The 12,333-nt window shown below is 37.0% G+C and overlaps 1 protein-coding gene and 1 pseudogene across 1 annotated transcript in view; one reads left to right on the forward strand and one right to left on the reverse strand.

Moving 5' to 3' along the window:
- Nucleotides 1–12,333, reverse strand: part of LOC105840736 (zinc finger protein 236) — a 65,907-nt gene that overhangs the window by 51,130 nt on the left and 2,444 nt on the right. The gene's annotated exons all lie outside the window — the stretch shown is intronic.
- Nucleotides 9,840–12,009, forward strand: LOC118645046 (annotated as a pseudogene).

Here is a 12,333-nt window from a genome sequence, read left to right on the forward strand (position 1 = left end):
TCGTCGCCGGCCGGTCCGTAAAATCTAACGTAATTACAGGTTGGACCGTGCGACACAACGCATATGCAATACATATAGATCGCCATATATCTCGTTGTTTCCTGACCTCTTTGTTAGATATGAAGCGATTAATTTGCGTTCTGATCGCCACTTCCTCGATTCGATGTCTACATATCTACATGTACTTCTCTATTAAGAGAACGCAATACGATAGACAGTGGTGAATGACTCTGTTAAGCAAATAATCATATTGATTCTATCAATAGAATTCTAAAAGATAAATCTAATTGAAGAATCTAAAATTATATGTCAATCACAAACAATTGTTACTCAATACTTTCATAATTGCTCATTTGCCGAGCGCATTTGAATACGTGTTTGAATAATTGTTTCTTTCTCTTAATTTCTGCGTTTTTGTCACAAATTAATTTTTAATCTTTATTATTACAAATTATCATGTTTACATATACATTTAATTATATCCGCATATCTATTATATTTATGATTATGTATATTTTTCAATTTGATGATAGCAATGTGATAAAAATACATAGATTTCCCGCGACTTTTTGAATACACTTCCCGGGAAGATAGAAAACGGTCATTGACTCGTGTTAACGCAAAGACTGCACTTCCTTTTCTTCTTCTTTTTTTTTTTACTCGCGACTTTCACGTCACGTCGCACAAACCACGCGTGCGTACGTACTCGCATTGTGACGCACGCCTTTCGAGCCTTGCACCTGGGTATATACCCACCTTTCCCGCAAGAAAGAGATCCTTACCTAAAGGCACGCACGAGATGATCCAGCTGTTTGATCTCCGCCATGCACTCCCTTTTTTAGGGAGCTCGTGCGCGTTACGTTAGGATTTCGTAACGGCATCTGCGTTTACAGAATCTTCGCGCTCGTAATGTCACGTTATATCAGATTTTGCTAATCCTCTGCCTGACAAGAGAATACGGTATACCGGTAACAGAGATCTAACCCGCCATAGTTTTACACGTGCTACTAGGAAGTATGATTTTTTAAATTCGAGATTTAACGGTTTAAGCTATGTAACAGAGAAATAATTTTCATCATTTCTCCGTTTTATTACAGAATTCTGGCATTTCGCAGAAATTCAAATTGATGTTGTTTTTTTATGTCCTTATTTCACTAATAGGCTTCTTAAGTAGATAAATCTTGTCTCATTGTTATATATGATAATGTAAGAATAATTTTTATGAAACTGCCTTTTTCGCACTTATATTTATTTCGCACGATTCCGGCTGCGCACAAACGCGCGTGCCTCGCGACGAAAGGAGTATTCACGAAGGATTCCCGGGTAGGAAAGAAAGGACCACGGCCCGAGTCGAACAAATCCCGAAATAAATGTCATCGTGTATCATCGTGGTAACGTAATCCCGGATCGCGAAGACAAATGGCTGCGGAATACGATACGATGCACCGCGGTCGGTCGTCCGAGATGAGGAGCCTTCTCGTTTCTCGTATTTACATACCGCGGCGAAGGAAGGTCCGGTAGGGAGGTGTTCGTCCTTTTCCGAGAGGCGAGAGAAGATACGATAACTTTGGAAGACGAACGGAGTGAGACGTATACGTCGTTAAGGTCGCCAGTAGTGTACGATCGACGAAGGACGGACGGTGACTTTTCTCTTCCAGAAATCGTGCAGGCTCGGATTCGTGGATCTCAAGATCGAATAAGACTTTCGCGTTATCATTTAAACTTTAAACGATTGCATTCAATAACGGTAACGGTATAATAACTTATGGACCTGTGAAATTAATTCCTAGTCGTGTAAAACACAATTTTATCTTTTTTAAACTACACACAAGGAATAACAAAGAGAGTTTTATCAAGCAACATCCAAGTAGATCAAAAAGTTATCATGATATTAAAATGATGCCAAAACGATTTCAAAATGATTAAAATAATTATTAAACTTTCTGCTCTGCTCGCAATTCATTTTAACGTCACGTTGATGTTAGCCTGCTGTTTTGTTTAAATAATTATCATATCGTATAAAAAAAGTATCGATAGCTTTTGATTGAAAGGGATACTTTTTGCGTAGTCAAAACAAGATATTTCGCACATACCTACGATCATCACTATCAAATATTTAATTTAATTACATTAAATAAAATCTTTATAATTGTAATACAAAATTACATTAAATTGGCCAGTAATTAATATTTACTCTTAGTATCAAAAGTATCATTGTTAATGCTTTTAATACTCAAAATAAGTAATAGTTACTGGCTAATTTAATACTGCCCAGTATTATAAGGGAAGCACTAAAAAGCAAATATGAATTTTTTCACCGTTTAACATAATATTTTTTAAAATAAGTTAATAACAGTTAAACAAAAAATTGATATTATAATTCGAATTTATAGAATAAAAAATCCCTGTTTTCCTGGTAGGAAAAATTTCTTGGTATTGTTAAAGGGTTGAATCTTGTGTCCGACATTTTAGTTTCTATACTACCGGCCCTGAGGAAGGAAAAACAAATCAAACGGTCGGTCATGCGTCAAGATTTTAAGCAAACACGTGCAGGTACGCGCGCGCGAGCGCGCGTTCATGCGCGAGCACGCAACTGAACATGCACGACTACGGGTATTAAAAAAGCGCGCGCGTTTGCTCTGTCTCGAAGACCTCTTCGCGGGCACGTACGACTAGAAGAGAGGAGTCTTGCTCCGAGAACTCTCCTCCCGATTTAGCCAGCCGTGTCACCGCCTCTGCTCACCTTCGGAAGGTCTCTCTTCAAGGCTGAAAGTCTAACGACCGTCCCGTCAATTTGTCATTCGTGATTGAACAGATAAGGGAATTGTATGTCGATTTATACTTTCGATTGTTTTCGTCGAGGGAAGAAACAAGTCTGAATTCAATACACTCGTTATATGATTATATAACAAGCCATAAGTCAGAAAAATTTTAAAAATCGAGGTAGGTGTTTATTATATGAGAAAGTTTTTAAATTTTTTGTAATGTAATTTTACTGTTGCTGAAGAACTACTTAAAAATTAGCTTTTTAAAAATATTTAATAAGACAGTTATTATTTTGACATATTCTGTAATTATCTCAATTAACTTAAAATTATTATTAGAGTTGTGAATTTTTTTTGAGGGGGGAGATTGCATGTCCGTGTAAATATAATTTAATCTTCAAGATATCCGTGGAATAAACTTGTAAAGTAATATAATGGAAAGGTCGAGCGTTGCTTGGGAATCATAAATATACGGATTAGTACATGGGCCATAGAAGTAACATAAAGAGGACAGAGGAAACTTAATGCCCCTGCATCATGAAAGTGGCACACAGAATACAGAAGTAATTTACACGATCCACCTACGACACAACAACGCGTAGCGCAACAGGTTCCCAAACGTGGCGAAGCGGAACACCGAGAATTCGAGCGTGAATTATGACGTTGCCTTTCCTAATGCACCCTAATACGGTCCTGACTGGTCGCGTTTGTAGGAAAGGGGATAGGTTCGGCGAGGAAAGACTACGGAGGAAAACGAATAATTCGTTGGGCGCGGCGACCATTTTTCCACGCAATCTCCCATCACGAGAGCGCAAGACGAGAGAGAGAGAGAGAGAGCGAGAGAAAAAACGAAAAGCCTAGTCGGTAAGACGTGCGTGGAGAACGAGGAGCGGAGTGGAAAGCGTAGGCGGGGCGCATACCAGAGGCACCTGCTCATTTACTTTGCGCCGATCGGCCTGTAGCCGGTGTAGAGAGGGAATCCTCATTAGGATTTGCCCCTACCATGCTATCGCCACCGCCGCCGTTCGAGTGTGTGTTTCTGCCGTGACACTGAGGATGGAGAGAAAGAGCGAGGGAGAAGGAGAACACGATTTATTCTCGGGGAGATATATTCCTGGCGGAATCTAGATGCGAATACATGTATTTACAGGATTGTAACATCAGTTATGTAACATAAATAATGGCTCGGCAAGTAAGAAATCATTTTTTTTTTTAACGAAGGACACTTCCGTCGTTGCGAAGATTAATTGCGAGAGTGGAATTCTTTAAAGAATAAACGCGACGATAAGCGAAGTGATAGTAAAGACATTATTTTGGCGTTCTCGATCCTCTTGTTGGGTAACAATTTAAATGGGTACAATTATGATGAGTCCGCGAATCTGAAGACAAATGAGATATTGAAGATATAGAAAAAGAGCAGAAGATATTTTGCAAAATTCTATTAATCTCTATTTCTCTTCTTTAAAAATAAAATACGATGACAATTATTATACTTTAAAGGTAAAGGTTTTAACAAAAACACAACCAGAATGAATAAGGCAGAAAATAATATTAAATATTATCCGTTTTGAATTAATTTACAATTAATGAAGCTGTGTATTATTAACCGGCGACTATCCTTCGAGTCCCAAAATTCTTCTTTCTTCGCGCAATATAATGTTTTTCAAGGTTTAAAGAAATTTGTAAGGCGACGAAGAGGGGAGGGTTGTATTACAGAGAGCTCCAGTCTGTGGAAGAAACGGGAGGGACTGATGAGGGAGAGAAAAATAGTGAAACCGCAGCACCCTCCGCACTGCTATCGGCGCACGGCGCGGGGTAGAAAGGGGCCCCCGTAGGGCCCCGTGTAAGATCTCATATAAAGATCGTCGTCCGCGCACAATAATGGCCCTCGGGCTGGCTGCCTGTCCTGTCGCCCGTATTCCCTGTGACCTCGTCGGCGACCGTTATGACGAGACGCTGGCTGTTGCAGCTTGCCTTGTACTCCGCGTGTAAACCACGCGTGTACGTGCCTTTTAGGTTCCCCCTCCGCCCCCTCACCGTACACATATTCACGAGACAATGGCACAGGAACAACGAAGCCGCAGGGGTGCGATGTAGCCCTCTGTGCGATGCAGCTATCTCAATTTGTATCTTTCGCGAGAGGTGCGCAACGCCGAGTCGCCCGTCATGTTGCGTTACGTCTACTTCTACTAGAAATCGGAGGATAATTGCTTGTAAAGACCTCATCCGCGATTTGCTTTGAGAAAATCTTTTCGAACAGAGTAATCTGGGAAGAAAGAAAAAGTGTTCTTTCTTTCTTAAATATTTAAGGCAACTTCAAATTTTGTTTAACTGCTCAAGAATATATAGATATAATTGTAAAAAATAGAAAACGTGCAAGTACAACTTAATGTTTTCGGTTTTAAATTCAATGTGCAAATGTCATAAAATTGATGCATTTAAGATATATAAAAAATATCTTAAATATTAATGTCATATATAGATTGCACTTTTCTTTTTTAGCAAAAGATGATATTTTTAACCAATGTAGTAGTCTACACGATCAGGAAGAATTTAAAAATATATTTTAGATTAAAAAGAAATGTTTTCTAAGAAGCTTGCGTATTACAGCGTACGTGTGCATCATGAGTGTACTACAATTCTCTTTAGAAATAGGCATCCCGCGACGTGGCGATGTACGTTGACAGAATTGACGCGTAATTGTACGCCTATATACAGTTTCCTCGCGGGCCATAATGAAGCCTTATTATTAACGATCGCCCGCGGCAGATCGCGCCGATGGTTTCACACGCTGCAAGAGTCCTCCTTTCAGCGTGCGCCCGGGCGCGCGGAACCTTTATCGCTCTTCTGAAAGAATATCGAGCTCTCCTTTCGAGACGATCTGAAAAGAGAAGTCGAGCCCTAAAGAAAACCTGAATTGGTTCACCGCCGCTACGCTAACCGCGGTAGCGTCCAGTAGCGACGCGTCATGCGAGCGTGCTGATACACACCTATTATGATGCAGAAACGAACGTTTAGCAGAAAATGTTCAAAATTATAAAAAAAAAATAACTCCGTATTTCATATTTTTGTTTTTCCATAATTTTCAGTGTATGTAAGTGTATTTTAAGTAAGATATGATATGAATATAGTATGTGCGTGTGTAGATATTTGAATTTTAATATTTACTAAATTTTGATTGCTAAATTTTACGGATTATTATAATATACAAAAGTAAAGAAATAATATCTAATAAAAGATAAAAAGAGAGAGTGTCTTCGGTCAAATTGAGGAATTATAACGATGACACGCCTCTCGAGGAGAAAAAAGCCTGATCTGGTGTTAGGAAGGTTTTATGCTCCTTTAGTCGGTTTTCATCATTCTTTTTCTCTTTTCATCTATTGCGGGTGGACTTGGAATCTTTACGGTTCTTTGAACGGGACGACGATGTCCGTTACAATTTCAAGGCGTGTAGCTTGCGTACCGTTGTCCTTAAATGGTGCAAACAGGAACAACGGGTGGTCCATCCGCGTTGTCCTATTGCCCTCCTATCTTCTCTTTTCTATTCCGAAAGAAAAGTCAAAGTTTCTAAAATGCTTCCGAACTTTTATGGCTACTGAGTTTACAAGAGGCAGTGAAAGCAATCCCTATAGGGCTCTGAAGGGCGTGAAAACGTTCTACAAGCTAATATTCTCTTCCTGATTTATGTGCGGGGGCGGTTACGCGCGCTAAATGTCCATTTGTCTGCGAACCTTTGACAAATTGGCACTCACTATTGGAAAGTTTTCTTTGTAGAAAAAGGAATTGGATGTTGTTTGAAGAAAAAGGAAAATGGAGATACAGTTGGGTGAACGTGCAGAATAAAGCAATAGAATGGATGTCAACTTGCGGCTTCTATACACAACAGATTTGATAAATTACAATTATCACACTTTTTCTGATTGTTTTTCTGTATTCACTTATCATTATTTCTGATATTAAATTTAATATATTGTAAAGTAACCTATATAATTTTTCTTCATTACTTCTCTATGTAAGAAAATGTAAATTTGAATAACGGTTATTAAAAACACGGAAAAAGAGTGATTATTAAAATCAAATCTGATAAAAATAAATAAATATATATATATTTTAATACAGATAGTGCAATATTTTCAACATGATTAACAGATTAATGAATGAGGCTTGCAAAATCTGTTCATCAGTTTTTTGTTTTGCTTGTGTTTATACATTCTGTTACTATAAAATAAAATTTATTTGCATACAAACTGTGTATATACATATCAGTACTTTACACGCTTCGGAAAAAACTCAGGCTTCGCGAGCCATTGTGGTATTTAAAAAAAAAAAAGAATGTCAAAGTTTCAAGAGCTACGTGCTGAAAGCCGAAACATCACACTACCTAATCTTTATTATTGTTCGCTGTTCTATTATTTCCCGCTGATTAGCCGTCTTAAGTTCGGGGGGGCCTCGTAGGTCCCGTCGAAAGGCAGCGGACGTTATAACTTCCTGATGTGTAGCGCGATAAAAAAGCAGTGAAAGAAAACGAGACGGCGGCGGTTGAATCAGTACTAGCGCTACTTTGATCGAACTCAGGTCACAAAGAGCTCGTCTCGTCACCGGTTGAATAGTCCTGGCTAGAGAAGGAGGTTGGATTAGGTGAGGCTAAGTTACGAGGGTGGAGGGCCCCTAGCAGCAAGACGGCGTCTTGAATGGGGCACGTGCTACCACCGTCGTGATCTTTGGGCCTTACGTCTGGCGATCTATCTCTTTCTCCTTCCCTTCCGTTTGTCCGTTTGCTTGCCCGTCCATCTGATCGTCTAGAGACGGATCTAGGTCTAGACTAGGGAACTCCTCGATGTTTCTTTTGGCTTGCCTCGCCAGCTGCTCCGTTAAAGTTGCGATTCCTGCGGCACGTGTCCCTCTCGCACGTACGGATCTTTTTATGTATAAACCAGACCACCCGACAATGATGACCACGACGGATATGTATCGTAGAGATTTCGCTTTTTGATTATGACGCAATCTGATTCGCATCTTAAAATACATGGGAAATTGATAATTGCACTGCAATAAACTTTCGACAGGACTTGAAATGTGAAAATCTAAAAAATTAATAACGAATATTATAAGAGAATAAATAATAAGGATATTTTAAATTTAGTGAAAGCATTTCTTCATTTTTTTACTATTTTAATTTATATTAAAATTAATATCAGAAATAATGATAAGTGAAATGATTAATTAAAAGTAATATATAAGTCAGAGATAATTAAAGAGTTAAAAAATTAGTTTGTGGAAGACATTTCACGCTTCATTATCGGTGAGTTATTTTTCTTATATTATAATTGTTTTTTTGTTACAATAATTTATTTTTTCTTTGTTTAAAACTTTCATCTACATACAAGGCCACTATATTGCTTTAATGTGATTAAAAAAATGTATTTTTTATTCACATGAATTTCGAAAATAGTTTTAAAATATACGATCGTTCATATAGGACACAGTTTATGTGGTTATTGCAAGACGCACCATTGACATCTCATTGAGTGATGGCGGAATTGTCCGGCAAGCCTGTAGTGCGAGAGAAAAGAGTCGCGCGAGGGTGCTCGCGTGCCAGGACGCAAATGCGTGCGCGCTACGCATCTGTCTCCTTTAGGGCAGTCGCATACACGCACACACGCTGCTCGCGCGCATATGATCGCCACGCGGAACGTATTTATACGTATGACGCGTGCACATAATCCAGCCCCTAGGCGTCCGTACGTACGTATGTGCATGCGTACCTGCATGCGTACGTGCGTACGTGCGTGCGTACGTGCGTGCGTGCAAGTTCGGACATGCGAGAGCTACACAGTGATATATGGTACGTATATACAATAAGGTCGGTACATTCAGCCCCTAGTTGCTATGCTACTGGTGCGTACGGCGAGCAGAGGGTTACAGCGCAGTGCGTTGATATTTCTTCACTGCACACTGACATACTCTGTCGACAGAAATCGCAATTCCTGAATAGATACTTTCGTTTGCCACGACGTTCCGCGACAGCCGTTGAAATGCAATAAATCGGTCGATAACAAATTGCCGCTGAGCGGCAGTCTACTTCGACGCGATAACCGGAATTGCATGGGGATTTATGATCGAATGATAGCAGCCGATATTAAAACTTACGATTTTGCTTTGTTGTCCCTGGAATTGTGACTGTAGATTCGTCTCATCAGATTCGTTACATTATAAATAATATTAAGATTAAAGAAAGTATTTTATTAGAAAAGTAATAATTTTGAAGTATAGTACATTAAATAAAATTTACGATAAAATAGTGTAAGTTGGTTGATTACTATTTAAATTATACGCAAAGTGCAAAATTGATTTTGCATTTCGATATAAAAAACTATTAAAAATTCTTGATTATCAAAATATAATTTACATTTTAGGTATAACGTACAAGATCACGCGCGGATGCACGCGGTAGATGTATTAGATTTTCATAGCATTGAATATATTATCGTAGCGTGTTCAGTCGTTAACGGCATTGCCGTTATATTGGCCCGCATAACGATCAATATATTGGAATTTCTTTATAGCGTTTTGATGTATCGCAAACAAACTTTGTATCGAACGCCGTCATAACATTGCTAATAAATTACAAATAATAGATCTAGTGAAACAAATCCAAGCTCTCGAAGCTACTTTCACTACGTTGTGTTCCGTATTTACAGGTTTGTTTATGTATGTTCGTACACAACGCTATGCGATGACAAAACGTAAATAACAAATCAATCGATGTAGAAATCCCTTCGGGGAGAATGTATGTTTTACGTTAAAGAATTATTAATTATACTCCAACTTCCTTTTTTAACAAAATTCAGTTTTTATAATATAATACAAACATTATTATTGTAAACGTAAAATGTTTTATTTCTCGTTGATTGGCGTACTTGATGAATACTAATATTGAACGCCACAGGCATAATTACATGCTATTTAAAATCGAGCAATGAGCACATTTGGAATTAACTTCAGAATATATATCCAATATTCTCATTATTGTCTTGTAATCTAATATTTTTGTATTTTTATTTTCCTTTTTATATAATAATGCAGAAGCAATTACAAATTAGAGTTAACTTATTAAATATTGATTTTCAAGCTTTTGTTGGAAGCTCTATTAAATCATTGTATATTATTATTACACACACACATATTTTATTTATAGTAAACAGATTATATCATAATAGTCATCCAAGTAATAATAAATGGCTGATAAAGGAGAATGATATACACACATATCATACAATTTCTAGCATAATGTAGATTTAACAAAGATTTTATAAAATTATATACAGCTGTTTTATTACATATAGAATAATAAACTCGTATGTATACATTGATTTTGGACATGTATAGAGAGATGAGACAGTTTTATGCGTTGCACATATAGTATAGTACAATGAATATTGCCGTGGAACGGGCAGCTACTTGTTATGCTACCGGATTATCAGGCCAGAGTTACAATGTTACTGCGCGGTGATGTTGGAGTCAGGATTTCTCAACAACGGCGACGGGTTGACCGTATCTCGTTGTATTTTAATATCATTCCAACTCTCTTCGTTGGCACGGAGATATCCTGTGAGACGTCCGCGTAGGATTAACCGATTACACACTTGTTCACCTCGTCCGAACGTATGCGAGAAATTCTCGTTTGAACTCATTCTTCTTTTTTTTTTTATATCGTATTTGACGGCAGATTATGTGCTTCGATAACGTTATTAAGCGAAGCTTAATTGAGATGAATTCTAAGAGCAATATTATAAGACTGCTATTAGAAGATTATATTTAATTTAAGAATTTATGTACTTCTTTGAGTCACGATGCAATAACATATTTGTTAAAAATTTGTTAAAAATTTGTTAAAAATTTGTAGAAAGATAAAAGTTTTCATGATTCTAACTTCTGAAGGTCAGGAGTTATCTTCGTGTTTTTTTTAAAATTATTACTATTATTATTTTTTAAGTATCTTTTATTAATATTATTGTATCAATATTATATTTATATATTATGTTCGATAAAACAAAATTTATTATCTGATTTGGAATACGCGTATTACTCATTGATTTGCAGTGATTATCAATGAATATTCATTGTTTATCAGTGATTCAGATTAAGAGGAGGAGGGGAGCGAACACACTGACTGAAATTACTTATTATTTACAACGAAAATTTGATGATATAAAGATTTTTTTACGAAACGATAGGGATTCTACTAATATAACCAGGAAAAATTTTACTAATTTTTTAAGGAAAAAGATAAAATTTTTTCACATATTATATAAACAGGAAGAAGATTCTTAATATTAAATTTATCGATACGATAATCTGTCCTTGCATTTCGATATTGCATATAAAAAACCGATTTGACTTGAGTTGACTTGCAATCTGCATTTAAACGTTGAGTGTTAATATAACGATACATTTTTCCTTTTTCAACATCTCGGATTCAATACGCAATGAAGGGTAAGTGTTGTATTTTTGTAATGAGATTATTAATATGAAACAAGTAGAGACATATTTATATATTTACGAGAGTTCTTTATTGATTCAAATTTATAAAAATATGATTGATCAAAATCAAAATCAATTATGTTACGGTTTAATTGCGATTAACGTCTTAGTAATATAACTTTGTTTGGTACAGGAATACACGTAATTGCCATCGCTTTTCTGGCATTGTGTACTGAGATTACTGCGAAGGAAGATCAACTTGAACAATTGATTAAGAAGGAAAGATTCTACGAAGATATTCCGCTAAAATGTCCATTCCCAGGAACAATCAATGAGACAATCCATCTCCCACACGAAACCGATTGCACGAAATTCTACAAATGCGTGTGGGGCGTAGGAGTCGTGCTAGACTGTCCTTTAATGAAAAAGGGAGATCCATCTACAAGGTTACACTACAACAGGCGTGAACAGGTCTGCGATTGGCCATGGCGAGCCGGTTGCGCTCATTGTCCTGGAAAGGATGAAAATGATAATCTCCCGCCGATATCTAAAATAGCTCACGACTGCGACGATTGTGGGCTGTACTACGTGTGCGCAAATGGTGAACAGTTTTCGGCAAATTGTCCTGCGAATAAATGCTTCAGTCGCACATGCCAGGATTGCGTTGCAAATCGTGTGGGTGGAAATTGCGAATAATGACGCGGATGGCAATAAATACTCTCACGAATGTAATTGTAGTTGAGTATAACAATGATAACTGGATTCTAAGGTGGCTCTAATCTTGCAATCTTCATTTTGATTGCACAAATATAATATCTGTGATATTCCTTATATTATAACTCGTTGCTCTATATTTTCGTATTAACAATAATAGAAAACAAATATTGATTTGTTGTGTTCTGCATTGTAAAATTAAGCATGTTATATTTTTGTCCAAAAAATCAACAAAAAATATAATCTTGATTGCAACTTTGTAAAATTACGAATATTGTGTGTTAAACTATTAAATACCAATTATTTAATACCAATCAGTGTTCTAATTATTAAAACTTAAAATAAAATTGGAGAGAGAACGTAAAAACTT

This window comes from Monomorium pharaonis, chromosome 4 (assembly GCF_013373865.1).
Source record: "Monomorium pharaonis isolate MP-MQ-018 chromosome 4, ASM1337386v2, whole genome shotgun sequence".
Lineage (NCBI taxonomy): Eukaryota > Metazoa > Arthropoda > Insecta > Hymenoptera > Formicidae > Monomorium > Monomorium pharaonis.